At 36.6% G+C, this 5,518-nt stretch overlaps 1 pseudogene; it reads right to left on the bottom strand.

The window, feature by feature from the left end:
• Positions 1-2,949: 2,949 nt before the first annotated feature.
• On the bottom strand, positions 2,950-3,890 carry LOC115274992 (annotated as a pseudogene).
• Between the last annotated feature and the right edge of the window lie 1,628 nt (positions 3,891-5,518).

Below are 5,518 nucleotides of genomic sequence, written 5' to 3'. Positions count from 1 at the left end.
TAAGTTTTGAAATCATATGAGTCCCCTTTGCTTTCCTTTTTCAAGATTGTTTGACTATTCTGGATCACTTGAAATTTCATATAAATTTTAAAATCTGCTTGTCAATTAATACAAAGAAGTCAACTGGATTTGGAAGGAGACAGCACTGAGTCTGTAGATTAATTTGGGGAGTGTTTCTCTCTTAACAATGTTAAGTCTTCAGATCTCTGAATGTGTAATGTTTTTCCATATATTTATATATTCTTTAATTTTTTAAAATAATGCTTTGCAGTTTTCAGTGTATACATTTGGGGCTTCTTTTATTAAACTTATTCCTAAATATTTTACTCTTTTTGATATTATTATAAATAGAGTTGCTTCCTTAATTTTGTTTTGATTGTTCATTGCAAGTATAAAGAAATTCAATTGATTTTTGTATATTTATTTTGTATCCTGAAACTTTGTTGAACTCATTTTATTAATTCTAATTGCTTTTTAGTGGATTCCTTAGGATTTTCTATATAGAAGAGTTTGTTATCTGTGAATAAAGGTAATTTTACTTCTTCCTTTCCTGTCTGGATGCCTTTTATTTCTTTTTCTTTCCTAGTTATAGGAACTATAATTCCTTTAGGATAAAACTGAGTAGGAATGGCAAAAATAGGTGTCTTTGTCTTGTTCCTGATACTAAGGGAAAAAATCCAATCCTTTACAATGAAGTATGATGTTACCTATAGGTTTTCGTAGATGTCTTTTATCAGAATGAGAATGTTCCCTTCTCTTCTTAATTTGTTGAAGGTTTTTATTTGCTGATTCTCAAACTGCTCCCACACAGAGATGGCAGGGAAAAACCTAAGAAAGAGGGAGACCACTCCAGATTGGCTGACGGACATTTCAGTAAGCAAGGGAACTTAGTTATGAAGCTTGTCTTACTCACTGCAAGACTAGTAGCTCTCTACACCAGCCTGGAAGGTTTAACTGGGTTTAGTCACTTGAACTATCCCGATGGTCTTAACAACACCTTACTTTCTCAAGGTTATGAACAGCTCACACTGTGGGAATGATAGGCAGGATGTACATTTCTTCATAGACAGTGAAAATGATGAGGGGTATCTGATTGCTGAGTCCAACTCAGCAGTCAGCCAGCAGCCAAATATTCTGGATTACCTTCTACAATACTGTTATCAAAGGAAGTTGGATTTTGTCAACTACTTTTTTTCTGCATCTATTCAGATGACTTTTTTATTTAAAAAATATTGCTATGGTGTATTCCCCTAGTTGATTTCCAGATTTTTAAATGTTTATTTATTTTTGAGAGGCAGAGCACAGTGGGGGAGGGGCAGAAAGAGGACGACACAGAATCCGAAGCAGGCTTCAGGCTCTGAGCTGTCAGCACAGAGCCAGACATGGGGCTCAAACTCATGAACTATGAGATCTTGACCTGAGCTGAAGTCAGACTCTTAACTGACTGAGCCACCCAGGTGCCCCGATTTCCAGATGTTAAGCCAGCTTTGCATACCTGAGATAAATCACACGTGACTATGGAGTATAATTTCTATTTCTGCATTTGGTTTGCTACTATTTTGTTGAAAACTCTTGTGTCCATATTCATAAATGATATTGTTCTGGAATTTTTATCTGTGAAGCCTTTCCCTGGTTTTGGCTGCTTCTGTTTTTTGGAAGAGTTTTTGAAGAATTAGTACTAACTCTTATTTATTTAAATATATGGCAGTGACATGATCTGGGCCTCGGCTTCTCTGTGGTTATTTTTTTTTCTCTTTCAATCTCTTTATTTGCTATGGGTCTATTTAGATTGTCTATTTCCTTTAGAGTCCATTTTTGTTTGTTTATTTGTTTATTTTGAGGGTGACAGTGAGTATGAGCTGGGAAGGAGAAGAGAGAGAGGGAGAGAGAGAGAATCTCTCATAGTTTTCACACTGTCAGTGCTGAGCCTGATGCAGGTCTCAAACTCATGAATGGTGAGATCATGACCTCAGCCAAAATTAAGAGTTGGACACTATTCTGTCTATTGATCAATGTGTCTACTTTTATACCAGTACCATACTATCTTGATTACTACTGCTTTGTAGAATAACTTGAAATCTGTAATTGTGATACTGACAGTTTTGTTTTCCTTTTCAAGATTGCTTTGGCTATTGGAGGTCTTTCGTGGTTCCGTGCACATTTTAGGATTTTTTGTTCCAGCTCTGTGAAAAACGATGTTGATATTTTGGCAGGGATTGCATTAAATGTAGGTTGCTTTGGGTAGTATAGACATTTTAACAATATTGGTTTTTCTGACCAATGAGCATGGAATGTCTTTATGTTTCTTTGAGTCATCTTGAATTTCTTCCATCAGTGTTTTAGAGTTTTCAGAGTACAAGTCTTTATGTCTTTGGTTTAGCCTTACTGCTAGGACTCATTATTGCAATTGTTAATGGGATTGTTTTCTTAATTTCTCCTTTTGCTGTTGCATTACTGGTGTATATACCAGTTCTAGTAATTTTTTTGGTGAAGTCTTTTAGGTTTTCTATATGTAGTATCATGTTATTTGAAAATAGTGAGAGTTTTACTTCTTCCTTACTGGTTTACATGCCTTTTATTTATTTATGTTGTCTAATTGCTGTGACTAGGACTTCCAGTACTATGTTGAAAGTGTTCAGAGTGGATATTCTTATCTTGTTCCTGACCTTAGGGGCAAAGCTCTCAGGTTTTCCCATTGAGCATGATGTCGGCTGTGAGATTTTATATATGACATTTATTATGTTGAGGTATATTCCCTCTAGACTACTTTGCAGAAAGTCGTTATCATGAATGGGTGTTGTACATTGTTGAATCCTTTTCTGCATCTATTGAAATTATCATATGGTTTTTATCTTTTCTCTTATATTTCTTAAGAGAAGTTAGCCTTTATTTCACAAAGTAAATTTTCACAAGTAAAGTTGGCTGAATTGGTTGCTTTTTGGTGATTCATCAGAGACCAAATCCCATATCCTCATCTGACTCCTCCAACTCTTTCTTTGCTTCAGTTTCTGCTGGAGCTGTAGCAGCAGCAGGTGCAGCCATGGCAGTGGTGACCATGGGCGTAGCAGCCATGAATGCAGATGGATCAGCTGAGAAGGCCTTGAACTTTTCAGCAAGTGGGAAGGTGTAATCAGTCTCTGCAGACAAAGCCAGAACCCACTTATATCCATTAAATAATATAATGCGGCACTGATGCAACAGTTGGGTAACCTATCTGCAGATATACGCTGGCAATATTGTGTACACTCCCCAGGAAGCAAGTATGCAGAGCTTCCTCTGTGATGTCAAATACTTCAGGGCTGTAGATGCTGCCATGGCCAAGTATCTGCTGGATAGTCAGCCCGAAGGAGAAAGAGGAGATGTTAAGCATATTTAAGCGTGGCTTTGCTGACTCCTACTTTGTCTCCAGTCTTAATCAGTTGCCCATCATTCAGGAACTCAGTGGTGCCCCAGAGATTTTAGTGCTGATGCATAAAGCCTGGAAGAAAGGTTTTCTCAGATTCCAGACCAGTGTTTCAGGCTGCACAGTGACTTCAAGTGTGGCTATGGCACCAAGGATAGCAGCCAGCACATTTTTGGCCAGCAGCATATGCCTGATCTCAGTGAGGTGCTCCTTGATCAACATGAATGAAAAACTTACATTTCCCTGGATGTGAGGCAACAGTTTTTCTAGAGCTGGGTTGTTCTCCAGATCCCTTAAATAGCCTTGTGCCTCATGGTGTTCTTGCTCATGAGCACCACAGTCTTCCCCCAGAAGGACATGAGGTTCTGCTGCAGCTGCTTGGAGCCATGTTGTTTGCTCCCACAATGAAGCATTTTGGATAGTCATCCCAAAGTTGGAAGATCTTAAGGAAGTAGTTGGACTTGCAGGTTGCCCTGTCTTCCCCGGGTAGCAAAGCACAGGGATTGCCACACGGAGTTTAAAGACGATGCCATTTTCACAAGAATGCCTGGAGAAAGCCATCCTTTATCTTATTAAGTGACAGTTTCTCTTATTAAAGTGACATATTACATGACTGTTTTGTGAATACTGAACTACCCTTCCATCCTGGGAGTAACTGCCACTTGATTGTGGTGCATGATTTAAAAAAAATATGTTGTTGGCTTCAGTTTGCTAACATTTTGTTCAGGATTTTTGCATCTAAATCCATGAGAAATATTGACCTGTAATTTTCCTTTTGTGTGATGTCTTTATCTGATTTTGGTATCAGGGTGATTCTGGCCTCATAGAATCAATTTGGAAGTTTTCCTTCCTCTTCTATTTTTTGGAATAGTTTGAGAAGGATAAGTTTTAACTTTTCTTTGGTGTATGTTTGGTATAATTCACCAATGAAGCCATCTGATCCTGGGCTTTTGTTTGTTGGGAGTTTTTTGATTAATGATTCAATTTCATTGCTGGTAGTTGGTGTGTTCAAATTTTCTATTTCTTCCCACCTGCTTTAGTTTTGGCAGGTTATATACTTCTAAGAATTTATCATTTCTTCTAAGTTTTCCAACTCATTAGCATATAGGTTTTCATAATCCGTCACAACTGTTTGTATTTCTGTGATGTTGGTTGTTCTCTTTCATTCGTAATTTTGTTATTTTATTCTCTCTCTCTCTCTCTCTCTCTCTCTCTCATGAGTCTAGTTAAAGGTTTATCAATTTTGTAGATCTTTTCAATGAACCAGCTCCTGGTTTTGTTGGTTTGTTCTGTTCTTTGTTTTTTGTTTTGTGTGTGTATGTGTGTGTTTAGTTTCTATATCATTTTTTTCTGATCTAATTTTTATTATTTTCTTCCTTTTACTGGGTTAGGGTTTTGTTTGTTCTTCTTCTAGCTCCTTTAAGTATAAGGAAAATGGTTTATTTGTGATTTTTCTTATGTCTTAAGGTAGGCCTGTATTGCCATAAACTTCCCTCTTAGAACCACTTTTCCTGCATTCCAAAGATTTTAGACTACTGTGTTTTCATTTTTTTTCCATGTGATTTTTTTATTTCTTTTTTAATTTCTTGGTTGATGCATTCATTGTTTAGGAACATGTTATCTAACCTCCATGTATTTGTGTTCTTTCCAGATTTTTTCTTGTGATTGGTTTCCAGTTTCATCACATTGTGGTCTGAAAAGATACATGGCATGATATTGATTTGTCTGTATTTCTTAAGACTTATTTGGTGGCCTAATATGTGATCCGTTCTGGAGAATGTCTGTGTGCATTTTGAAAAATGTGTATTCTGCTGTTTTAGTCCATAGGTTCTGAACATATCTGTTAAATCCATCCGGTCCAGTGTATGATTCAAAGCCATGTTTTCCTTGTTGATTTTGTTTGACTGTTCTGTCCATTAATGTACATGGGATATTTTATTACCCTACTAGATTACTATGGATTATTTCCTTTATGTTGTTTTTAACTGTTATGTATTTGGCTGTTCCCATGTTGATGCATAATTATTTTCAATTGCTATTTTTTTGTTGGATTGTCACTTTATTATTATATAATGTCCTTCTCTGTCTGTTGATACAGTTTTTATGTTAAAGTCT

The sequence above is a fragment of the Suricata suricatta genome, chromosome 2 (assembly GCF_006229205.1).
Source record: "Suricata suricatta isolate VVHF042 chromosome 2, meerkat_22Aug2017_6uvM2_HiC, whole genome shotgun sequence".
Classification (NCBI taxonomy): domain Eukaryota; kingdom Metazoa; phylum Chordata; class Mammalia; order Carnivora; family Herpestidae; genus Suricata; species Suricata suricatta.
Note: the sequence above shows the minus strand (reverse complement) of the source record. Positions and strands in the feature narration are given on the sequence as shown.